Consider the following 27,122-nt stretch of genomic DNA (forward strand, 5'->3'; position numbering starts at 1 on the left):
CGACAGTCACTGTAGGTGTGGTTGTCCAGGATCTTTATGCTCTCTGCAAACCTTCATACATTGTCTGCGTTGCCAAACCTATCTGCCTCTTCTGATCATTTTTTCCTCGTGTAACTAAAATTGTATTACAGTTAGGGATTATTTTTAAGGTGCTCTAGTTCTTGATCCTTTGTTTTACATTGCGTTATGTCTTTTGTTTATCAGCTTTTTTTATCTCAAGTTTTGTATCTTATTGATATATCAAATCTGAAGTAAGCACCCATTCATTGCTTTATTTAATATTAAACTTATCCTCATGGATTGTTCAATGAAAAAGCTTAATAATACATAACACATGATTAAGTCATTAGTCAAGTGAATTACTTAACTGTACTTCTTGACACTACCATTTCTGATGTCCCATTTTCAAGCTTGCTACATCACCTTTGCATTGTTTGTTTATCACTTTATATCTGTGTCCTCATGTTCGTTTTTTTCTGAGCAGCAACAACTTCTTCCTATCCACTGTGTCCAGCCTGCTCTCAATATCAATCTATCATCATAACAGAAGTTTTTCATTCCTGGGACAGTTTTGGTAAATTGCTTCTGTATTTCATACATCTTTCGTATAATGTAGCACCTGCAACAGAATACAATACACTAGCTGAGGTCAAACAAGCATCTTCCTGCAATGACAGAGTTGTTCTACGAGAAAGGTTTGGGTAGAATAGGTCTTTGCTGTCTGGAGTTTAGAAGAATGCCAGGTGGTATTGTCGGTACCAAGGGCAATGGTTGTAGGATAAAAGGTCAGTCATTTTGAAATGAAAGGAGAAATTCTTTCACATACATCGGTGAAGTTTTGGAGTTCAATGGATCGACAGCTATTCAAGGCTGAGAACGTTACGTTTTTGGACTAAAAGTCTGAGGGTGGAAAATTGGGACTGACTTTGACGATCAGTCGTGCTCTTATGATTACATGGAAAATGATGTTTTGTTGATGGATCTTGTCATTGAGGGGCAACAAGTAGATATTTTGCAAACTTTTTAAATGCTCAAGTTTATCCATTGAAGATTAATGCCACAACCATTGCCTGCCATCTTTGGGCACGATTTAAAAGATGGTTAAAAACTATAGTGTGTTTCTGGATCAGAACTTTCTTATTTTGTTCAAAACCACTGTTACATTTGGGCTTTTTAAAACTTTATTCCATGTTAACAAAAAGTTCTTTTTTTAACTTTTTCAGTTTATAAAAGTTATTCACTTAAGCTTAAAAATACACTGTTCAGAGATGGTCAGAACACTAACGAGATGTTATCTCCATTATTCTTCACAATTATATATCATTTATTTTAATTCTAAGATAACTCTCTTCTTAAATTTCACAAGACTGCTATCATTAATCCAAGTTAGCTTAATTACCTTCAGGATGCTTTTCACTCACAGGAAATCATCCAGCTGGTTTATGCAAGCCTGCAGCAAACTCACTGTCAGCATGAACTGATAAGCTGTTCCAGAGATCAACTACTCTTTACAAAAAGAACTTCCTCATGCCTAATATAATTTACTGCTTTTGTGACTCGTACTGGTGTCTCCTAGTCTTGCTCTGTCTACCTAGCTCAAATACCCTGTTCTTCATTATTTTTAACAACCTCTCATATTTCCTTGAAATAGCCTTTTATCTTGCGCTGCACACCTCACTCGTCCAGTTTTCAATGCTTATCATGATAACTAAATTGATTTGGAGGAGCCGGTATTGGACTGGGGTGGACAAAGTCAAAAATCACAACACAAGATTATAGTTCCACAAGTTATGGTGACTAAAGGCACTTAAACTAGGTAATAAGTCAGTGGCCTTTCTCTGAACCTTGACTACTCAATTGACCAACAAAGATGTTCTGTATTTCACTGAAGAAATTGGATATTGCCAACACCATTGGCACATAGGATGTCCTGCTGCTACATCAGCCCACGTTCAAAAACAGCCAGGCATTGCTGTTCGCAATCATTCCTATTCCACAATGTATTCAAAGAAAGTCATGTGGGATCCTGCCTGGTCTTAACCACATCCAGACAGAATTTTACATTGACAGAATTGCAAAACCTCATTTACATTAAGGTTCAGAACTTTTGAATGAATCAAAAATCACATTGTTCACATACAAAGCTGCATTGTCAAAATCTCTGAATGACCGTTTCATCCAATGTATTTGTCTTTATCAAACCAGCAAAGAAATGCATTTTAAATGAATTATTGTAATGCCATGTGGGCTGATTATTTTGTTTCCCTAGTTTTGAGGATCACTTGACCTGAAACATTAACTCTGATTTTTGGTCATAGATGCTGGCTGACCTGCTGAGCTTTTCTAGCAATTTCTGCTTTTGTTTCAGATTAATTTGTTCTTATCTTTAAGTATTGAATAATTGAATAACTTGCTGTGGCTTACTGCTTGTATGCATTACTCAAATGTAGGAATATTCTATTAATTCATGCCTGTGTGCATTTGTCAGATTGCTTGATATTTTCCACAATGGAAACTAGAGCACGTGATATATTTGGGAAGACTCTGGCATAGTGGAAATGTCACTGAACTAGCATCCTGAGGCTCAAGTTAAAGTCTGAGGACATGGGTTCAAATCCCACCTGGTGGAATTAATCAACAAAAATATCTAGAATGAAAACTTGTTGCAGTGGGTTGGCCTTCATGGAGCCCTGAACTTGGTGGCTAAAAAGTTGGTGATGATGCGAAGATGTGGTTTAGTGGCTGGCTGTTAATCAGATGGAGTGGTATCTTTATCCCACATCAGACAGTAATCGGGTCAGGCAGAAGCATTAGCCACTTGTGGGACACATACAGTCCCCAGTGGAGAATGCACGTGGAGTTGGATGTGAATTCCAGCTGGTGCAAAACCCAGTGAGGTCTGTGAGGAGGAAGGGGGTCAAGTTTGTGATTGCCTGGGAGGTGGAGGAAGGTGTGCAGGAGAGAAGTATACAAAGGCATGGTGTTGCAGGCAGGGCAGTACAACAAAAGAAGTATCCCCTTCCTTGCCCACCACTGACCTGTGTAACTGAAATTGCAGAGCTACACATTGGCTATGAGTAAAATACTGACAGAGGAAGGATAGGCCCAAGAAAGGCCAGGCAGACTGTCTACATCTAGTAAAATTTCATACAGATCAAGAATGAAAGACTAGGTGGTGGGATGTCCACATCCCATGAAATAATAAGGACATCCTGCATGATCTACAGTAATCAATATCACACTTATGGAGCATTTATTAATTTTGGGCACATTGTCCTTTTCTAATTCACACACTGGACATGTACATCATTGGTTGGGCCAGCATTTATTGCTTGTCCCTAGTTGCCCTGAGGAAGATGGTGGTGAGCTGCCTTCTTGAACCTCTGTAGTGTGCGCGCTGTAGGTAGACTCATATTTGAATTGAATTGAATTGAATAGAATCATTTGTCACATGTATTCAATATAAAATACAGTGAAAAGTTTATACCGTCGCCATGCACAGGTGCCATTCATATTAACTTAAAATAAAAAAAAGACAACTTAAAGAGAGTCCAACTTTTCCTTTTCCACTGCAATAGTCACACTGTGGGCTTCACTAGCCCATGCCATACTGCTGCCAGAGTCTCATTCCAGGACTCTATTAGAAATGGTTTTCCAGGATTTTGACTCAGCAACAGTGACGGAATGCTGATCTATTTGCAACTTAAGGTGGAGACTGGCTTGGTGGGAACTTGCAGATGGTGTGTCTCCATACATCTGCTGCCCTTGTCCTTCCAGATGAAAATGATCATGGGTTTGAAGGTGCTATCTAAGGATCTTTTGTGAATTTCTGCAGTGCATTGTTGGTGGAATGGCTGAATGTTTTGTGGATGTAGTGCCATCAAGTGGGCTCCTTTGTCCTGGATGGTGTCAAGCTTCTTGAGTGTTGTTGGAGTTACACTCATCCAGGTAAGCAGGGTGCCATTCCATCACATTCCTGACTTTTGCTTTGTACATGGTGACAGACTTTGAGGAGTCAGGGGGTGAGTTACTCACTTCAGGATTCTGGCCGGCTCTTAGAATTAGAATTCAATTTTATCGTCACATGCACTCAAGTATAGGAATATATAAGCTCAGTGAAAAGTATACAAAGTTGTCATTCTCCTGTGCCATCTTGATTACAAAACCTGAATCTTAAAAAAATTCAGCAGCAATAAACAAAAGCCACAAAGTTAAAAGAAGTTCAGATCTCAAAGTCTAAATCTTATCTCCATAAAGGTGTTTAGAACCACCGATACAGGCACTGGGGCCTAACCGCGGTTTAGAGTCTTGGTCAGCCTGCTAGGCTTGCTTAGTTGCTGGGAGGAGCCATGTTCTTGCCACCATCTCTGAATGCTGGAGGAGCTTTGCCACCACTGCTGGCCCCAAATGCCAGGAGTATGTTCTTGCTGCTGCTGCTGCCATTGCCGCCTTCAATCGCCAGAGTGGGCTGCAACCGCTGTGGCCACCTGCCAGAAGGCTGCTGCCATTCCGTCAGCAGACCACTCTCCCTGCCAATACGGCAGTACTGCCATCTCCGATTGCTGAGAGGAGCTCGGGAGGAATCACATCTGTGGCCATTGCCACTTGATCTCTGGAAGGAACCATATCTGCTGCCGCCGCCCGAGACTGTTGGGAGGCGGCCACCATTCCACATATGGCTCAAGTTTGCTGCCATCCAACCTGTGATGTTGCAAAGGACTTCAAAGAAAAGAAAAATAAAGGTAGAAAAGAAAACAAAAAGATAAGTAAAATGAAAAAAAAGAAAGTAGATGGGAGTGGATGAGATTTGGGCTCAGACGCTTGCATGCAGCCCTACTACTCTGCCACCATCTTATCAACAATGCTTGTAGCCACTGTATTTACATGGTTAGTCCAGTTAATTAATGGTAACTCCCAGGATGTTGATAGTGGGTGATTCAATGATGGTAAAACCATTGAATGTCAAGGGACAATGGTTAGATGGTCTCTTATTGTAGATAATGATTGCCTGGCATTTGTGCAGCACAGAAGTTACTTGCCACGTTTCAGCCCAAGCCTGGTATTGTCGAGGTCTTGTTGCATTTGGACATGCCCTACCCAAGTATCTGAGGAATCACGAATAGTGCTGGTCACTGTGCAATCATCGATGAACATTCCCACTTCTGAGCTAATGATGGAAACAAGGTAATTGACAAAGCAGCTGAAGATGATTGGACTTAGAATACTAACCTGAGGAACTCCTGCACAGATGTTCTGAAGCAGAGATGATTGACCTCCAACAACCACAATCATGTTCCTATGTGCCAGCTATGGCTCCAACCAGCAGACAGTTTTCCCCTGATTCTGACTGACCCCAAGTTTTACACGGGGTTCTCGATGCCACACTCAATCAAATATGGCCTTGATGTCAAGGACAGTCACTCTCAGCTGACCTCTGGAATTGAGTTCTTTTGTCCATTTTTGAAGAAAGGCTGTATTAAGGTTAGGAGCTGACTGGCCTTGGTGAAACTCAAACTGGGCTTCAGTGAGCAGGTTACTGATGAGTAAATGCTCCTTGGTAGCACAGTGGACAATGCCTTCTATCACTTTACTGATTATTGGGAGTAGACTGAAGGGGCAGTAATTACCTGGATTGGATTTGTTCTGCTTTTTGAGTATAGGACATTTCTGGGCAATTTACCACATTGTGGAACAGCTTGGCTAGTGATGAAGCTAGGTCAGGAGCATAAGTTGTCACTGCTAGTGTCAGAATGTTGTCAGCGTCCATTGCCTTTGCCTTCAACTGTTTCTTGGTATCACATGGAGTGAATCAAAATGTTGAAGACTGGCATTTGTGATGCTGAGGACCTCTGGAGGAGGCCGAGACGAATCATCCACTTGGCACTTCTGGATGAAGATTGTTGCAAGTGCTTCAGCTTTGTCTTTTGCATTGATGTTTTGGGCTCTCCCATCTTTGCTGATGGGATATTTGTGGAGCATCCTCTTCCAGTGAATTGTTTGATTCTCCACCACCATTCACGAATAGATATGGCAGGCCTGCAGAGCTTTAGTCTGATCCATTGGTTGTGAGATTTCTTAGCTCTATCACTTGTTTTTTTTATGATGTTTGGAACACACGTAATCCTGCTTTGTAACTTCACCAGATCTATCCATCATTTTTACGTAAGACTGGTGATGCTCCTGGCGTGCCCTACTGCACTCTTCATTGAACCAGGCTTGATAGCAATGATATGGTGAGGAATATGCTGGCTATAAGGTTGCAGATTGTGTTGCAGTACAATTCTACTGCTGCTGCTGCTGCTGATGAACCCAGAGTTTTTAGACACAAGAGATTCTTGACCGTTATCAGGTCAAGACAAAAGTACTGAAGAAAGCTCTAAGGCGACTATCCATTGCAGCGCCAGCTAATGGCATAAGTCAGACACTGGAAGCCTCATGTGGTCTCTGTTGCTATTGTGCAACTAGGTTAGATTTAAGAAATCTAACTCAAATAAAACTCAGAGGATCCAAACTTTGAAGTAATTAGGTCAAGATCAGTGTCGCAAGTCAGAGAACTGGTAATATTTTGCATGCATCAATATGAAAGCTTGATGTTGAGTGATGATAAATTTAATTTATTTAGAAAAAGAATTGAAAATTTCATACAAGCATAATGTCCACCAGAGGACATTATGCTTTCTTTTATTGGTCAGAATATTGAGTACAGGAGTTGGGAGGTCATGTTGCGGCTGTATAGGGCATTGGTTAGTACAGGAGTTAGGAGGTCATGTTGCAGTGTACAGGACATTGATTAGGCCACTGTTGGAATATTGCATGCAATTCTGGTCTTCTTCCTATTGGAAAGATGTTGTGAAATTTGAAACGGTTCAGAAAAGATTTACAAGGATGTTGCCAGAGTTGGAGGACTTGAGCTATAGGGAGAGGCTGAACAGGCTGGGGCTGTTTTCCCTGGAGCGTCGGAGGCTGAGGGGTGACCTAATAGAGGTTTACAAAATTATGAGGGGCATGGATAGGGTAAATAGACAGAGTCTTTTCCCTGAGGTCGGGGAGTCCAGAACTAGAGAGCATGGGTTTAGGGTGAAAGGGGAAAGATATAAAAGAGACCTAAGGGGCAACCTTTTCACACAGAGGGTAGTACGGGCATGGAATGAGCTGCCAGAGGAAGTGGTGGAGGCTGGTACAATTGCAACATTTAAGAGGCATTTGGATGGGTATATGAATAGAAGGGTTTGGAGGGATATGGGCCGGCTGCTGGCAGTTGGGACTAGATTGGATTGGGATATCTGGTCGGCATGGACGGGTTGGACCAAAGCATCTGTTTCCATGCTATACATCTCTATGACTCAAAGTGTTGTCAAATAATGAGATAAATAAATACTTATTGGCTATCAACATGTCACTTATCAATAAGTTAGTTGTGCAACAACAATCCAACAAATCCATAATTTATATAAATATCATTCAGTTTAAGATTGGGTGTTCTCTTGGCTTCTTTGGGATTAAAGTTTGAATGAAGTCCAAACTTTGCATTCCTGTAAGTGACAATAAAATAAGTTGAGACAGTCGCAATCCAATCATAATGAATTTCGATCCACTTCATATAATTGGCCACAATTTGAGATAACTGCCCTCAATAAAGACGATGCATGGCTCATGAAGAAACAGAAATGATTAAGCTAGTTCATTGCAAGGCAGGAAAGTATGTTTTCAGTTGTAGTAGTTAAAGTACATTGTTTGGGCATGTTAGAAGGATCTTTACGATGTAGTTAGTAACTGAAAATGCCATTTACATTCATTTGCTGGTTTGCTTAATGCAGTGTTAATTTGTGCTCATGCAAAACTTTGTTGATATTATCCTAATTCACACCAGCTACTACAGACCTATCAACCCTTTGACTCTGCTGGCCTTAGTTTCAAGCTATATTTGAAAGTCTCAACATTTTCAACCTTGTGCTTAAAACCCATCGTATCTCTCTAACATTCTTTAACTCTATAAAAACTCTCCACCCAGAACTTACCATTCCTCTGCTATTAATCTCTGATGCACATTCCTTTTGTCCCACCATTGATATAACTTCAGCAGTCTCAGTAGGGACTGCACTTTGAAACTATCTTCACAAACCTTCCATTGTGCATCCCCTTTAACACAGAGATAGATAACATCGAGTGTACAGCAGTGAAACAGACAATTTAACCATTTTGGTGTTTATGCCCGACATGAACTCTTCCCACTCTATTTCAATTTACCCCACCAACATAATAACTGATTTCTTTCTCCTTCACTTGGCTTCCCTTAAATGGACCTGCCACTCATCCTATTTGATCCTTGTGGTAGTGAGTTCCACTTTTCAAGATTCTTTATACAAGACAAAGTGCCATATAAGATATTAGCATGTACAATTAAAGTGCATAAAATTGAGGATAGCGTACTGACATGGAAAGAGAACTGATTGGCAGATAAGAAACAAATAGGAGTAATACACTGATCTTTTCCCAAGTGGCAGCCAGTGACAGTGGGGTATCACAGGGAGCAGTGCTTATCCCCAGTTATTCACAATATATATGACTGATTTATATGAGGAAAAAATGTAATATTTCCAGGTTTGCAGATGGCATAAAGCTGGGAGGGAGGATAAACTGAGAGGAAGATGCAGAGATGTTTCAGTGTGACTTGAATCTGTAGAATGATTGGGGAAATGCATGACAGATGAAATATCATGGAAAAATGTGAAGTTATCAATTTTGGTAGCAAGAACAGGAAGGCAGATCATTAAGGGTGGTGGTATAGTGGGAACGGGGGAGGTGTAATGAGGCCTGGGTGTCCTTGTACACCCATCAAAGTAAGCATGCAGGTGCAGCAGGCAAGTGATATGTTGGCCCTCATTGTGAGAGGAATTGAGTATCGTAGCAGGAATGTCTTCCTGAAATTGTGCAGAGCCTATAGAAGACAATCCCCTATACCAAGTCTCATCCTCGTGAGCCTTCTCTGAACCACCTCCAATGAAATTATATCTTTCCCTAAATAAGGGGACAAAAACTGCTCACAGTGCTCTAGATATAGCAACTTGTACAACTGCAGTAATATTTCCCTACTCTCGTACTCCATCCTCTTGCTTTCCTGGTTATCTGCTACACTTGTGTGCTAGCTTTCTGCATTTCATTCACACATACCCTTAATATCTTTGTGTTGCAGCTCTCTGAAGTTTCTCTCTATTTATAAAACCAGGAGACTAAGTTAAATCAGCAGCCCTGAACATATTGAATGATGGGAGTAGGCTCAAAGGGTTGAACGGCCTACTCCTGTTTTTGTTTTTCATGTTTCTATATTTTAAAGAAGATTCTTCTAAGCTTTCAACTGGATACATTGGTGACAATGTTATATTTACAGTCCCATCAGTACGATGAAATTGGTAAATTGTGGTTTTACTTTGTCCTTTTCCTGATGACTGAAACATTACTGAATCTCTGTCCATGCATTAGCTAAAGTGCCAGACAACTTAAAGAAACAAAATGTCTGTCTGATATAACAAGAGTCTTAAGGACTAAAATTACAAGCAGGACAACCACACTGGTTTGTGGCTAGGCTGGTCTTAATAAATTACGTTCACTGAATTAACATGAGTTCAGGAGCTGCAATCAGTGACAGTCTGCCCTTGTTTAAATTGAAACAAACCTTGGCAGTTAACTGTCAGATATCATTAACTGGTAATATCGTTTCCTTGGCAACATCTCTATCAATTGGAGTCCACTCGCAGATCAATCAGCATATAAATCAATGGAGTTTAAGAGTAAAACACTCTTAGAATTCATCTCAGTTCTGAACATGATTTGGAGGAGTTGTGATTTCAATTTCAAATTTTAAAACATTCTCAACAGTGATCCCCTCCTTTCATATTTTCCTGAATTTTGGCATAAAAGATGTTTTTCATTGCATGGCTCTTTAAAACTTGTGTACACCTGCATCAGGTGGTATTGTGGTAGCATTAACCACCAATTGCCTTAACTTACTAAAAGTAAGGTATGTTAATAAGCAGTTTGATTGCTGTAAGGAAACAATAAATCTATATCAGAATATGATGTTTCATCTAAGATATAATACTCCACTGTGGCTGAATGTTATTAAAAACATTATAATTATATTTTATCAAGGTTTGTTTTGTATCTAAAGCAATGGGGAAGGCCATAGCAACTAGTTGACTTCTAAATTTTGTTTTGTTAATTATGAAAATTCACTGAAAGCCTAATAATATAAAAATATGCTTCCACTTGATAAAAACAAGATGAACAAGGAATACCCTGACATTGGTGAAGTACAGTTTAGCCTTCACTGCTTGGGCATTAATCTAGTGGAGCAGATTGCTGCTGTTATAGTGTTTGACTGGTTTTCGTTCCATTGATTGCAATTAGAATGAATTTCTGGTAGGTTAGTTAACAAGTAGGCAATCCATTCTACCAGACTGATGTCCAGGCAACAAAGACAAAAATCTACCTCAATGGGACTAGCTTACATATCAGAAATTTCTGGACAGCCCACTTACAAAGTACATGGGTGGCAACCTGAATAAGGTAGCCTGAGCTAGGTGTAACAAAGGTACAGCTTTGTGGTTTCAGGTTCAAAAGAATGTACACATACAGCCATTAAACAATAGCCCAATATATCTTTAAACATCTGAAGGAACATCTGGGACCCAGTATTTCCTCTTAAACATAACATCATTGAAGCAAACATTCTGCATATGAGGGCATGTTTGTCTTCACCCATTATTCTCAGAAATGAAAGCAGTGCATTTTCATAGGCTAGGGAGCTGGTAATTATTAAACATGCCTGCACTGGAATAATCTTCAGGCTTTCACTATCTTACTTTTCTCTCTCATTGTGTATAAGTGTAAACATACTATGCAAGTGGCCTCAGACAGACAAAAAAAACTACCACCAACTGATTCCACCTGGGTCTTACCAAAGGTTGGGGTTATATGGTACCCTCCCCACAGGATATAAGGAAGAAAACCAATAATGACAGATTGAAACTGGGCACTCTTTCGTATTTGTGCACAGTCACAGCGACACATGCTTTATGGATTAGGGTGGCCAAAGACTGTTTCCACGAGCACTCTCTCTCAGCGCAAATTAACTGCTATGTTTATTCAGCTTTACCTTTAAAATACTGCAAAGTCCTGAGGACTGGGGTTAAATTCAAGGCAGAGCAAATATCTGATTTTCCATTCTTAGCTACAAAATGAAAATTTTTCACAGCACCATTCAGTTCATCATTCTTGCTCAGTGAGGGGAGTTAACCATTTATTGCTCCTCTATACTCGGCACTTACTTCATATTTATTTCTTTGTCTTAGAATACATTTCTGTCTGATTACACCTCTCTGAAAGCTCTGGGATGTTTTGTTAATTTAAAGACACTTATTAAAAGTGAAGGCTGTCCTATGGGGGGTGATTAAATATAATGGATCTCTACTCTATGGAGTTGAGGAAAATAAGAAGTGATCTCACGCAATATGTACGATTTTGACAGGGCTTCATGGGGCAATTGCGAACAGGCTGCTATCCCTCTTTCAATAATAAGGTGACACTGTCTCCAGATATGGTGTAGCCATTTAGGACTGAAGGGAACTTTGTGCAAGGGGGTTATGATTTTTTGGAATTCTCTATTGCAGAGGGCTCTGGATTCTCTACTGTTCAGAGTATCAACAGAATCTTGGTTGTTAATCTGATCTTTCATTGTGGAACCAGAATCACTACTGGACATTCACAGGTGACAGGAATGGAGTTTCCAATTTATTATCTGTCCATGCAGCCCTGCTCTTACTATTCTTCAAGAATCAGGTACTGTATTGGGAGAAAGGACTGCCCTGCCATTGCTAACCTCCCAACACTTTCATCATGTTACAATGATCTATGATACAGGGAGACACTTGATAGCATTTTCCTCTTTATGTCTTTTGATTTCCACGACGTTTATAAGGAAGGTCCCGTTAATTTAGCTACCACTTCGTGGAGCAATACGAATCCCACCACAGTACTATCTGAATCTTCCAGTTGACCACTGGCTGGTTCCTTTAAGCCTGCCATAAATATTTAACTCAAAAAACATGTCCAAGCTCATAGTATAGTCAGACCAATGGACAGAAATCTCATACTGACTTTAAGGGAGGATTTAAACCTGAGATCTTTCAGTTGAAACACCCAAGCATTATTTTAATAAAGATCAAGTTACCAGCTCACAGGCTATTTCAAACAGTTGTTGCCTGTTTACTTCACAAAATTGAATATTAAAAAAAAAGGGTGGCACAGTGGCTCAGTGGTTAGCACTGCTGCCTCACAGCACAGGGTCCTGGGTTCGATTCCCGCCTGTTTGTGTGGAGTTTGCACATTCTCCCCGTGTCTGCGTGGGTTTCCTCTGGGTGCTCTGGTTTCCTCCCACAATCCAAAAATGTGCAGGTCAGGTGAATTGGCCATGCTAAATTGCCCGTAGTGTTAGTCAGGGGTAAATATAGGGTAGGGGAATGGGTTTGGGTGGGATTCGCTTCGGAGGGGCGGTGTGGACTTGTTGGGCCGGAGGGCCTGTTTCCACACTGTAGAGAATCTAATCTAAAATTAGCAATATCTATTTGTTACCTAAAACTTTGTGTACTTCCTGTATCATATCTGGTAAATTTAAAGCTGCAACTGTTATACTATTGCTTTTGCAACAAGGCAATCACTTCCTTCAAAATGTTACAAAACACTCCATACATTGAATTATTATACTTCACATCACAGAATCATGCAATTGTTACAACACAGAAGAGACTATTCAGCCCATTGTCTCGTAATAGTTCTCTGAATGTGCAATTCCCCTACCTTCCCATACACTTTCCCTTTAAAGATAGCAATCTAATTCCCTTTTGAATGCCTGAGTTGAATTCACCATACTATCAGGCAGTGCATTCCAGATTCTAACCATTTGTGGTGTATGGAATAATAGAACATCAGGTGTAACTTAATTTTAACGAGTAAACTTTATGCAGTACCAATCTACAGAAAAGTGCAACACACAGAATGGTTGTCTACAGTTTCTATCACTGTAGAAACAGGGCTATTAGTAAGAAATAAATAGCCATGGTTCATAAAGATCCATAGACTTCATTCTTCATTAGAAATAATAACCACAAGAATGATGAATTTTAATGGTGTTGGTGCTGCTCCTAAATTGTGGAGAAACTAGGTCTCCAAGGACTGATCAGTTTAACTGAATCAACATTAGCAAACTTGGGTTAACTTTCAAAGTTAATATATTCTTGACTTTTAGGATACAGATAAATGAAAAATCCATAATAAGTATAAAAGATTGAACACATAGGAATTCTAAGGTTCCTTCAGGACCATATAGCAAAACACATGACCCAGTATTTTAATAAAACAGGAAAGTCCCAGTTCCAATATTTGGTTGCTGTCTTCAATGATTTCAGTGTGGAAGGCTTGTGCATACAATTGGTCTCTGTTAACCTTTAATAAAACAACAAATTGCAGATGCTGGAAATCTGAAACGAAAACAGAAATTGCTGGAGAAACTCAGAAGGTCAGGAGAGTCCAGTGACTCTTCATCAGAATTCAAAGTTCTGAGTGAGCCATTTGTATCCAATGAATGACAGAGCAAAATATGTACTTTTGCTGACATTGTGGTACTTCCTCAAAACCATTTAGGTAGAAAAACATCTGAAATATTTAACAAAGTTATCGTGGACAAACCACTTAATAATGACCAGTGGTATATATCTTGGATATTAGGCTAAGGCTTTCTAAAAAAAGCCTAAAGCATTTTTTTAAATACACATATATTTCTTTCTGAACGGAAGTATTTGCATCAACAAGAGAATCTTATCATACACAAGCAAACTGGATCCATTGTTGCTCAAGAGTGGAGATCCAAAAGAACTAGACACTCTTGGGATATCTGAACACCTTTGCTGTGGGTGTCAATAGTTGTGCATATTGCAGCGTACACTGCTCTAAAATTTTGAATCAGATTGGTTTGCAAACCTCTTTCAAGCTGTTGATGTTGGTAAACAAATACCATTTCACTGAAAATTAAATGTTGTTTGGCACTTCTAATCCAAAGCGACTTTGGTCTTCATTGTATTTATATGGTAACTTTACGAAAGCTAGTGTGCTTCCAATTAAATGTGTTGGACTATAACCTGGTGTTTTGTGATTTTTAACTTTGTACACCCCAGTCCAACACCGGCATCTCTAAATAGCCCAATATCAGGAACACTATTGGAGACAATACGTAAAGTCAACAGAATAGAAAGTTTGAAACTAAACATGCCAGCTCTGGGAGGCTCCCTTGAGAATGGCGTACAGCTACCTTTTTATCAGAGAAACTGAGACACCGCTCCCTGCTGATCAAAGCTAAAGTCAACAATTCCAAAACATCCTGTGGTTTCAATTATTTAGCATTTGATTGTAACCCAATCAACATATTCACATCAGAGGCATAAGACGCAAATAAATGTAAATTCAGATTGTGCTGCCTGCATGTCATATCTCTCAAATATCTCACTTAGACCTTGCACGAACTAACTGTAAACCTATTGAACTGTTCACATTTTTTTGGTCAAAGAGAAATTATCAGTGGCTTAACCTTTTATCAGCACTTGAATAAATTCTCATTATGAATACTGCTTACAGCACTGCTGTCAAAATCGAATCAGTTATGGAACTGCACAATGCCAATGCTCTAACAACATTATATAGAACAATATTTGGCTGCTTTCTTTAAAACATTTTTTTTTAAAATCAAACTAAATGTGTGTTATCTGTTGTTAACTGGTAACCTCAGTAACTGAAGAAATTACTGGACATCAGATGAACATTGTTACAAACAACATCCTTGTAAATCTTTTCTGAACCCTTTCAAATTTCACAACATCTCCTTAAAGATTTCTAACAGACTTACTGGGTTTGACCTTACTTTGATGAAGTAGTGCTGATTCAGCACTATTTTACCATGCATTTCCAAGTACTTTGCAATCTCATGCTTAAAAATGGACTCTACGATTTAACTAACAACTGCGATCAGGCTAACTGGCTTATAATTTCCCTCCTTCAACAGGGATATTTCATTGGTCAGTTTCCATTTCTCTGAGACCATCCCTGACTCCAGTGATTCTTGAAAAATCACCACCAATGCCTCCACAATCTCCCCAGCTTGCTCCTTCAGAGCTTTGTAGTATTGCCCATCTAATCCAGGTGATTCATCCACCTTCACAACTTTCAGCTTCACCAGCACCTTCTTCTTCGCCACTACATTTACCTCTGCCGCCTGACTCTGTTGAAGTTCTCGTATGCTACTGGTGTTTTCCTCCAAGAAGTCTCTTGCAAAGTGCCTTTTCAGTTCTTCTGTTAGTTCTTTGCTCTCCATTACTATTTCTCTGGCTCATTTTCCAGTGTCCAATTTCAAGTTTCGCCTCTCTCTCACCTTTTATATATGTACAAATAACTCATGTAATCTTATTTTATTTTACTCACTAGCTTACCCTTATATCTCATCTTCTCCACCCTTAACTGCTTTTTAGTTTTCTGTAGGTTTTAAAAGGCTTCCAAATGCTCTGGTTTCTCACTAATCTTCACCATTTTGCTCGCTTTTTCTTTTGCTTTTGTGCTGTTCCTGACCTCCCTTGTCAGCCATGGTTGCTTCTTCCTCCCCCTTAATATGTTGCGTGGGAGAAAAACTTGGATTCTTTGCTTTATACATTGCATGGGTTTCCTTTATCTAATGAACTTAAAATAGGTCATAGGTACATTTTGGGTGTTTAAATTGCTACTAGATGGCAGGGATGTTACTGGAAAGCAATCCACTTATGAATGTTGGGAGTTGCAATTTCTTATAGGAGAAGGAGAATCGACGTTTCGGGCATTAGCCCTTCTTCAGGAATGAGGAAAGTGTGTCCAGCAGGCTAAGATAAAAGGTAGGGAGGAGGGACTTGGGGGAGGGGTGTTGGAAATGCATGAGCCCTTCTTCAGGAATGAGGAAAGTGTGCCAAGCAGGCTAAGATGAGCCCTTCTTCAAGATGCTGCCTGACCTGCTGCGCTTTTCCAGCCCCTTGGATGCTGCCTGACCCGCTGCGCTTTTCCAGCAACACATTTTCAGCAGTTGCAATTTCTTATCCAAACATGTATAACAATAATCCTGACTATAAAAAAAAGTATTATCTTGTTTATTTAAGGAGGAAATAGAAAAATTGAGCATGGCTCAAAAGCTGGAGTAGGAGGGAAAGCATCAACTTTGAGACAGTGGAACCAGTTCAGGTGAAGTTGAGGTCCTGGACAGTCTCCACCAGAACAGGATGGGATGAATATCATTCCAGGGTGCTGCTAGGAAGGCCTTATATGGGATAGGCAGTGATTGTGAACCTAAGGGCAGACTCAATTTTTAGACTTTGGCTGATAGATGACAAGTAACATTTGTTTACCAGGTAATGATCAACTCAAATAAAAGAGAATCTAACCATTCCCTCCTGATATTTAATGGCATTGCCATTGCTGGATTCCCCACCGCCAATGTCTTAGGGGTTACCATTGACCAGAACTGCATTGTACCAGCCTATAAATATTGTAGTGACAAGAGCAGGTTAGAAGGTGGTAATTCTGTGATAAATGATCCATCGCCTGACTCCATGTCCACCATCCCCAATACAAAAGTCAGGGGTGGGATGGAATAGTTTTCACTTCCTTGCATGAATGTAACACCATTCAGTACGAAACAGTCTGCATTATTAGTCCCACATCCACCATGTTCAATAATCAATTCCTGTACCTCTGACAAACTGTGGCAGTCTGTTGTCCTCAAACTTCTAGTGGTAGAGAATTGCAAGTTTGGAAGGGGCTATCAAAGAACCCTTGGTGAATTACTGCAGTGTATCTTGTAGATGAGACACATCCTGATTCGGGATGATATTGGGACCATTATTTCACTGTCACCAGGTCAAAGTCCTGGAATTCCCTTTCTAACTGCATTGTGTATGTATCTACACCCCCTGGACTGCAGCGATTCAAGAAGGCAGCGTACAACCACCTTCTCAAGGCCAATTAACCCAATTTATGGGCAATAAATGCTGGCCCTCATATTCTGTGAATGGTTTTTTAAAAAAAAACTAGCCTCAGTGTTCTATCTAATACGCTCACATCAGTTAGCTACTAATAATCTCTATCAAACACAACACATATGTAACACTGATTGCCTCACATCTTAGCTCTGCCGTAAGTCGCATACTGTATCTCATAGCTTTCATGTACTACTAATTATTCATCCATGTCAGCTGCATCACTCACCCACACACTTCCCTCCCTCTTGCAGGGTAAGGTGACAACAGCATCTGATTGGAAGGTGACTGACATAGCTGCATATCCTTACTCCAAGGAGATGGGTTTGTCATTATTGGAGCAGCTGAAACAGAGATTCAAATCCCAACAAGCGTTGTTTCTTTTTAAAAAGATCTTTTGTGCAAAGTGAGCTGGCAAGTCCAACATCACTAAAACAGATTGCTTTGTCATCATCTGCTGATGTTGGCTGGACCTTGCCATTTGCTATATTAAAACCGTGATTACAGTCTTAAAAGTAATGAATTGGCAATGAAGTACTCGCTCGAAGACTCCCAAGATTTTGAATGGTACTATATACAAGTAACCCTCCAATTTCATTGGTTCCAGAAAGCATATAATTTTTGCCACATAGACAAGCAGACAGATAAATACATTTGCTTGTTGCCTTGCAGATATGTTGTATTTTATTGCGTGTGTCTGGTAATTTGCAATAGCAGTTTGCTCTATCATAAAAAAAAACACACCATTTCATCAAGGTGTGTTTTTTTTAATGACAGTTCAAGAAGTGCTCGCTTTGGCAGTAGACATACTAACATTGGAACGATACAGAGAAGATTAGCATGACCCCTACACAAGGATGACATGCAAATTTGTGAAGCGTTCCACATTTTGGGGCAGCACGGTGGCTCAGTGGTTAGCACTGCTGCCTCACAGCACCAGGGTCCCAGGCTCGATTCTAGCCTTGGGCGACTGTCTGTGTGGAGTTTGCACATTTTCCCCCGTGTCTGCCTGGGTTTCCTCCGGGTGCTCCGGTTTCCTCCCACAGTCCAAATATGTGCAGGTCAGGTGAATTGGCCACGCTAAATTGCCCATAGTGTTAGGTGCATTAGTCAGAGGGAGGTGGGTCTGAGCAGGTTACTCTTCGGAGGGTCACTGTGGACTGGTTGGGCTGAAGGGCCTGTTTCCGCACAGTAGGGAATCTAATCGAATCTAATACGTAAGACTTAAGAAAAGCTTAAACCAAAAAGTGTTACTAAATTGTTTTGCAAAAGAGCTTGATGTGACTAAGATGGTTTCCTGGAAATAAACAAACTTAAAATTGAGCTTTAATCCAGACCATTTAGCCAACTTAAAAAATACTAATATAGCAACTCCAGAACCTACCATTCCCTTCTCAACTATTTTCAGTTCTGAGCTTAACTTAAACAAAATAAGTGCAACTGCTGTAACCAAATAGAATAAATGACAGAATATTCAGACTGTCTCTGATTGTTTCCCCATGCTTTGGGTTTTCTCTCTGTTCTACTTATAGACAGCTCCCTTATTACTCTTTTCTTAACTGTTTGATGGGGAATCAACTTGTCTTATTTCATGCTGTCAGATAAAGAAATTATTCATGGATTTCTTAATGGATCTATTAGGAATTAACTGATATTTATGTGCTTAGTTTTGAATTTTCCCACAAGTGGAAACATCCTTCCGATCAAAACATTCATAAATTATCAAGCAACCTTTCAGTTTTCCCTTGTTAAGAGACAAAAAACCCATTTAATTATACCCTCTCAGCTTTGGTCTTATTCCTGTACTGAAATATGGTTAGTTTCATACTCAGTGGCATAAACCTTCCAATCTCACTACACACAGCCAGCTGGGAACAGGGTATGCGTAACCTTTAGAAAAACATCTGGCCTCGTCAGGTTGGCTTTTTCTCACACAGTTAAGTTAAATCACTGAGAAGCAGTTCATCACGGCAAAGACAAATACAAAGGTGTTCATTAATCAATGATTAATGTATTTCAGGGTTTGTTTGGACATGTGACTTCTCTTTGTAACTACATTTATTCTACAGTGGATTAATTGGCAATTAGCGCTCACATTCAAGTTCACTGTTGCTGCAGTGATGATGTTTTTTGACCTTCAATCAATGAGTACGAAGTTCTGATTTTTTTTGACAGCACAGAGACTAATTTTTTTGCAACATACACAGGAGAAACAATGGTTCCAGTGAATGCTAATGGCTGCCATCCAATCTTTATGTGCACTTCAATGAAGTGCAAACAATCAACTATCTGATTGAAACAGGTTTTCCTGCTATTCGAAAAACATTACTGCAACTTCAAAAATATTATAAATGTTCACTCATTTCTCGATAATGTGAACTTTTCATCACAAAGTCAGAAGTGTGAAGGCTCTTGGTTCCATTAACAGCTCCTCTATCTTAGTCAGCAGAGATACAGATTTATAATGATGCCTATTCATGTAACAGCTACATGTAAATGCAGGATTTGATATATGGCTGACAACCATCTCCTTTGGCACAATTACCCAATGTCACACCACACTACGAGCCTGAAAATAGGATAACATGTCTAATGCCAAAGCAAACAGTATTCACCAGAATTACCTACCAGCTAGGTGTTCTCCCTGCTAATTCAAAGGAATATAAACCTCTGCACACTCAAAATGATCTATACCGAGACTTGATTTGAGTTTATTTCCTCCTTACTACTGAGTTATGAGCAAAAATAGAACAAGACCAACTATATTTTAGAAACTAGAATAAACTAGCATGGTGCTTTTTCACTAAATTGAAAGGTATCCTGAGACTGAAACTGTCCTAGTATTCAGATCCAAAGCATTGCAACTCCAGAACATTATGGGGGAAAAAAAGTTTACAAAAATGCTAATATTATTGCATTTATGTGAAAGCAGATTCCCTTTCACAGCATGTAAAACACAGCAGTATAGGGCAGCAATCTTTTTGATACCACAGTCACTACATTGAATTAAGTTTTGTTCCATTAATGGAGATTGTCCATTGGAACTTATTGTGGCAGTTTGTTCCGGTTCTTACTTTTTCATTCTCCACCTCTGTAATCACGACACAATCATTCCTATTAACATACATTTACACTGAACAATTCAAATGCTATTAAGAAGAAAAGAATATTGTGGCACTTTATGGTTGAATAAACACCAAATATACTGAAGGGAGTATGTAGGAAATCTGCGAGTTAAATCTTTGTTGTGTCAGCTACATATGGCATAACTTATGGTTTTTTTTACATGTTAAAACATGAATTTATGTTGATTTTGATTTGAATATTGCAGTAAAAATCTTGTTAATTGAATGGTCCCCCATTCAGGTGGCCTGGTTTTTTCACATTATTGCCTCCTTTGGGATTATAACAAAACTGATATTTCCTCTGGGATGCTAATCACAAAGAGAATGAAATGGGTTTGCTGCAATTTTCCATCATTTAAAAAAACATGATTTTATATTTAATGTTGCTGCATTCATAAGGTAGCTTTAATGAGTACTATTAAGGCTCAGACTTTCATGGAGACAAATAATTTGTCTCTTTCTGTCTTAGAAGAATTTAGTAAAGACAATTTGACATTTGTAGCCAAGAAATAGTGGGTCCCCTTAAAATCAGCAGCTGGGAAAGTGAAGATTGCCACTTTAAGCTCAAGTAAGGAAAGGATGCTAATGTCACTGTTCGCAAAATTGCAAACTTTGAATTAGAAGAAGAGGATGGCTTTACAGAGAAATGAAAGCAAAATGAAACAACATAAATTTTAAAGAGGGAAACATTAAAAAAATTCAAAGGGAAAGAGAACCAGAACAAGAAACTTAGGATGGAGAAGGAGAACGGGAAAGAAAAAGAAAAATCAGTGAGGTGGGAGTATAAGATGCACTTTGTCATTTTAGAAATGTGTCACAAAACTTAAGTAGTCTGAATAAAATTGGACTATGACTCTTATTGAATGTTTTCACAGGGAAAGCTTTGAAGATACACTTATCTCTTTCAGAAGAGCAATTAAGATGACGATGACAGAGTAAAGAATGATGTTCTCAATGCCTATGAGGTGGTAGCAGTGACTTACAGAAAAATAATGCTGACATTTGACAAAAAAAATGGTCAGACCTTTGTAGGCTTTACTGGAGAAAAACAGATGAACATCAATAGGTGATGTTGATAATAAATGTTAAAGAAACCTCTGAGGTTTTTAGGCAAGTGATTTCCCTGGAAAAATTCTAAAATATTATCCCTTTGGGAATAGGGTCCCACCTAAAAGAACAAAAAGTTAATAAAATAAAGAATGATAAGTAGTGGCCTATGGTTACAAATGAGCTCATAAGTCTTACAAGTCACAGTAGTAGTCTCTAGTTTGGAAACTTACAGAGAAATTGGAGATCAGAGCTTTACTAGTCAAAATAAATCAGGTTCTAGTGAAGAAGATGGAGGCTCTCTTCAAGTTAATAAAAATGAGAGGATGGAGGATAGGTTTGGCTCAAAAAGACTAGAAAGATAATCTTGTCATAAAGAAGTACATTTGAAACCTAAATATTGGAAATGGAAAAAACAAGACTGCAGCAATCTTGGCTGCATAGCATAGGAAATACCGTCCTTGTGAGTAAAGTTTGTGAAAAGGAGGTAGTTTCAGATGAATCAAGGTAGCAGAAATTACAGAAGGCTTCTGTTTAAGTGTAAAGTGTGCCTACAATTTTCAAATCAGGCTGACAAGTGAATTTCTACCCTTAGCATATACTGGAATAACACAATCACTGATGGTGGAAGATGATGTGAAGTTTTCTCCAGATCACTGAATGCAAAGTGCATGGCATTGAAGCAAGTTTTATAGGACTAATTTAATTGTAACCATATTAATGCTGGTGTTTTTTCCAAATTTGCCTTCTGAAGTTGTGGATATATTGTTAGAAAATGACTTGTCTGGGGATACGATATGTGCATTTCAGATGGTTTCAGGAACGTCTGCTAAGGATGCTGAAACTGATTTTACAGGGAAAACTGTATGGCTAGAAGAACCAATTCTTTGTGAATCTATGCTGAACTTGATCTATTGATTAAAGATACATCAAAGAGTTAGAATCTGAGCTCACTGGTTTAAAAATGACTTTGGAGCATCAAGTTAAAAAGGAAAAGGTAAAGGCAGCTGAAGAAATTTTTACAACAATCTGAAATAAAAATGCAGGAAATGAATTCACAACATATAGCAAAGTAAATCGCAACTGTACTCAAAAGGAATGATGAAAAATACAGAAATATGCTTTGTCAGAAATTGAGAAAGCTGGGTCAAGCACTAACACTATACATTGCAGGAAAAAAATATTTGTTCTTGATCATAATTTGTAACTTCAGAAAGAAGACACAACAGTTGTTGAAACTGAATTGGAAAAGCTCAAGTGGGATAAGGAAAGTGAAGAAGAGATTAGTAAATTTGTGAATGAAATTAAAATGATTCTTATGCTTTCTTGGCTGGCCTTCAAAATAACTTAAATAAATTTCTTTACGTAACTAAACAGGTCTTTACTTGGCAGAAATATGGCAGGTAAAATTTAATTCAGTGACATGTGAAGTGATTAAACTTGGCAAGAAGAATGAGAACAGGCAATATAAACTTTACAAATGAAGGCATGGGGTATGAAGAAGACGTGAAGCTGAACCTTGATAAAACAATGGTCAAGGCACAGCTAAAGAAATGAAACCAATTCTGGGCACTGCACCTTTGGAGGACATCAAGGCCTTTACTGGGAGGGTTTCCAGGGTTGAAAGACTTCAGTTATGTTGAGAGACTTGGGAAGCCAAGGTTATTCTACTTAAACAAGAGAAAGTTTTGGGATAGAAGTGTCCAAAATAATAGTGTATTGATAGAAATAAATAAGGGATAACTATTTTTAGTTTCATAAGGGACAGTTGCAGATATCTTTTAAAAATGACAAAAGAACCACAGATTAGTTAGATTACTTACAGTGTGGAAACAGGCCCTTCGGCCCAACAAGTCCACACCGCCCCGCCAAAGCGCAACCCACCCATACCCCTACATTTACCCCTTACCTAACACTACGGGCAATTTAGCATGGCCAATTCACCTGACCTGCACATCTTTGGACTGTGGGAGGAAACCCATGCAGACACGGGGAGAACGTGCAAACTCCACACAGTCAGTCGCCTGAGGCGGGAATTGAACCCGGGTCTCTGGCGCTGTGAGGCAGCAGTGCTAACCACTGTGCCACCGTGCCGCCCGTGCCACAGGTGATAAGAGCTTTTATGGTCCATATTGCATAGCCTGAAAGCAACGTGGGAGCAAATTTAACACTAACATTCAAAGGAAACTAGATCAATTGAAAGGGAACATTTGAAAGGAAACAAAGAAAGAGAAGGTAAATGGTACTAATTCTATAAGAACATTAGAAGAATTAATTTAGGTAAGAAGAACCAAATTACACCACCTGTGGTATAACCTGTTAAGATTCAACATAAAGAACTTGATGCATGTAACTATAGATATAAAACTGCACACACTACTTTCTAGGTTATAGTTTATAGATTGCCATAAATCATATTTGTAAATATAAGATACCGAAAAAAATCCACGTATTTAAATATTAACACAAGCATAAAAAAAATTTCTCCAACTTATAAATGCCCTTCTGCTCATGAAAGTTCAGCCACTTGTTATAAATAAAACTGTCAAACTAAAGACAGCAAGCTCCTATAAACAGCATTGAAATCAAACACCAATTAGTCTGTTTTGATCGTGTTAACTGAGGGAGGAATATTGGCTATGAAGTTTGGAGAACATACTATTTTTCTTCAAATAGTAGCTTTAACGTATATATTGGCAGGATTCAAATTTGACATTTCATCCTGGAGGCTACACTTATTAATCATTCTGCACTTTCTTACCCTGTACTAAATTAAATGATCAAATTGAGGAGTCGACTTGAAACCATGGTTTCATGTCTCAGAGGTAAGAGAATATATCAAGTTATTCAATATGATCCATAATATCACTTCAAATAATAATTTGGCTCTCTCTTTCGGTTGCTGATTTATTTGCTGTGCGCTTCTACACTTTTCATATTCTTCAAGAAAAACTCAGCACTCGTCTCAAGCTAAACTTCAGTATTGGAGCTCTTGTCTCAATAAATACCAAACCCCTGATAAGAACAAATGAATTTACCCTTGCAAGTCCACAAGGACAAGAGTAACTTTTGGTATTTGCTACAGAAATGCAGTGCTCACACTTGTATAGCATTACCAAAAGTCCACAACCAATAGAAATAAATACAAACCAACAAAATTTAAACAAAGTCAAAAAAGATAATGAGAAAAGCAGACAACTCAAAATACAAAATTTGGCAAAGACTTGGGTGATCCTTTCTGATGAGTTAAAACAATTTCAGATTTTATCAGAACAGTCCCTTGTCAAAATGGACAGCTTCTGTTATTTGGTTGATTTATCATTTTTGGAATTGACCTGAAATCAACAAGTCCAGCAAAAAAAATCCCTAGTGTGTAGCATCTGTGCAAACATCTTTGCACCCTCAGATATACTTACTTTCAGAAACCAGATAAATTACCATTTTATATCTATAGTTACAACTTTCCCAACCACACCCCCTTCAGAGTATACTCAGTAGATTGTTGTGAAATTTCAAAATGTTGCCCAAATTTCACAGCTACTCTGGATGCCAAATGGATGGTCAATAAACAAATCAGCTTTTGTCGTACACAATTATGATTGAATGAAAGTACAATGTAATTCAGCCAATATTTGCCAAGTTATAGCATAAATAAATGTAATTTATTAACCATAAAAAAACAGTTGTTGTGAAGGTCAAAACACAAAGGTACTTTGTAATGAGAGAGAAATGTCAAAAGAGAAATAAACAATGTCTTGATCTTATAAAGAACACTGTGTGCTCCTTTCAGCAAAGCCTGTCCTGCTGCCAAAGACAGATAAAGATAAACTATCAGGAACACATCAAACAGATTGCTATGATGTTAAGTCAATCACCTTGACTTCTGTGATTGGCACAAAACCACAGTTCCTAGATGACCTAGGAGTCACCACCTTTGTACAAATCTACATTGAAACTCCAAAAGCAGAAAGTGCTCAAAATACCGTTTCCAGATACAGGCAGAATACTAGAGATATGCAGATAGTTTATTTCCTTCCTTCCTTTGTAAGTTTTTTTCTCTTGTGTCTTCAATGTTTCTACTGCTGATTCTTAAATCAGATGGTCTGGAGTGAGAGAACATGTTTTTGATTTGTTTGGCAGCATATATTTATATATGACAGGATGAAGGGATACTGGTTATTTATTTCAAAGGGGAAAATGAATAAGAAAAAGGAGCAAGAAGGATCAAAGGAATAAATTTTCTGGGTTGTGACTTGATATAATGGATGCCCAATACATCACATAACACCAATACGGCATAATGGTAAAATTAAATAGACCCTTTTTTTGTCTTTTGCATGTGATGAAGCTGTAGACACTTGCATTTTGAGGAAGAAATATTATTAAATACTTACTTCCCACTCTCCTCATCCTCCTAAAAAAAACTGTTTTCTATAGCCGTTAGACTGAGCAAAATGGAATTAGTGCTCAAATCGTTTGCCTTCTCACTATTACTCTCAAGCCGATTTCTCTTCAGAAAGTCATCTAATTATCTAATTAAGTCAGCTTTACCAGCTTCCCCAATTTCACCTGTCTGTTACCTTTTGATGAAAATAACCCTGTTAGATTCCCATCCCAACTGATATTTGAAAACTTCACTGTAATGGACAATTTGCTTAATCAATATTTCCATTTCTCTCACAGAATTACAAAGATGTGTGATTAATTTTTAACATTCTTTGCTTTTTTGGGGGAATGTTTCATTTTAAACTGAAAACCAAGGAAACCAGCTTTAAAAGAGCTACCAAGCCTAATGATGCCCCACCTCCCCTCTCCATGAGCTTCCAGTTGCCTGCCACTTCTGACAGACACCATGTTCCAATTCCAACATTCCCATCTTAGCCTTACTGCAGAGCTCCAGTGAAGCTCAGAGTAAGCTGGAAAAACAACACCTCATTGTCTGCTTAGGTGCCTTGAGGCCCTCAGGACTGAGCATTGAGTTTAAAGATTTCAGAGCCTGAACACCTACCTCCATGTTCATTACCCAGCACAATCAAGCCAATTTCAAATATCTTTACTGCTTTTTAGCACCCATTCAGCATTTATTTCTCTCTTTAATTATCATCAATAATCCCTTTGTTTGCCTCTCTTCTTTGTTCTCTCCTCTCAGCACTGTCTCCATATATTCTACTCACTCCTTCCCCTCCTCCCAGCCCCACCCTCTGCCCTGCACAAATACTACCATTTTGCCAGTTGCTTTCAGTTTTGATGAAGTGTCAATTGACTTGAAACATTAACTCTGCTTTTCTCTATACAGATTCTCCAGACCTGCTGAGTTTCTCAGACAGTTTCTGATTTTGTTACATGCAGTAGTACATTCACTGATGAACGGTCTCACGTATCTCCAATTGGGTTAAGTGAATTCATAGTACTCTTGGGATCAGTAACTCCTGTCACCACAAAAAAAGAAACAAGATTGAAGAGTTCTACTGAAATTAATCTGAAATATTAAATCTATTTTTCTCTCCACATATACTGATTGACTCGCTCAATGAACACAGGCAGTTCTACTATTAAGTGGTGATGTCATGTTATAGAAAATAGTGCATTAGAAACAATGGGCCTATAGGAACGACAAGGTTGGGGCAAACCACCAAAAACATCAAGAAAAATCTAAACAAAAATAGTAGTTAGCCTAACACAATCAATAGCACAGTGTAAGTACACTTTTAAATAATAAATTTCAATGAAATAATACAGTAAATTTAACACTTTAAACATTTAAGGGCTTCTGAGTCTGAGTTACAGTACAAAACTGTATTAAGACGGGAATGAGGGTCATCATTGGCATCATCATCATTTTTAAAAAAAA

At 38.7% G+C, this 27,122-nt stretch overlaps 1 protein-coding gene and 1 non-coding gene across 8 annotated transcripts in view; one reads left to right on the plus strand and one right to left on the minus strand.

Moving 5' to 3' along the window:
- afg2a (AFG2 AAA ATPase homolog A) overlaps nucleotides 1-27,122 on the minus strand; it is a 518,183-nt gene that overhangs the window by 48,217 nt on the left and 442,844 nt on the right. The gene's annotated exons all lie outside the window — the stretch shown is intronic.
- LOC140485798 (U6 spliceosomal RNA) lies at nucleotides 17,889-17,991 on the plus strand. Its single transcript, XR_011962461.1, has one exon. It is a non-coding gene; the product is annotated as a U6 spliceosomal RNA (small nuclear RNA).

This window comes from Chiloscyllium punctatum, chromosome 14, assembly GCF_047496795.1.
Source record: "Chiloscyllium punctatum isolate Juve2018m chromosome 14, sChiPun1.3, whole genome shotgun sequence".
NCBI lineage: Eukaryota > Metazoa > Chordata > Chondrichthyes > Orectolobiformes > Hemiscylliidae > Chiloscyllium > Chiloscyllium punctatum.